We start from the raw sequence: 206 nt of genomic DNA, 5'->3' as shown, positions 1-206 counted from the left end.
CATTAATTTTCTTTGACCGTATTTATCACAGCTTTTGCTTTTTCATTGCCAAATGAAAACAATCGTGTTTGCTGGAAATGGTATGCACATTCGATCTCTTAACCGGGAGTGTGTTTTGCCTTTCAACATGACGTGTGCGTGACGAGCGAAGGCCGTGCGCCTCGTGCATGGACGCAAGAAACTCGGATGCAGTTAAAAACACACAA

The sequence above is a fragment of the Penaeus monodon genome, chromosome 30, assembly GCF_015228065.2.
Source record: "Penaeus monodon isolate SGIC_2016 chromosome 30, NSTDA_Pmon_1, whole genome shotgun sequence".
NCBI lineage: Eukaryota > Metazoa > Arthropoda > Malacostraca > Decapoda > Penaeidae > Penaeus > Penaeus monodon.
The sequence above is the reverse complement of the archived record's forward strand: the minus strand, read 5'-3'. Positions refer to the sequence as shown.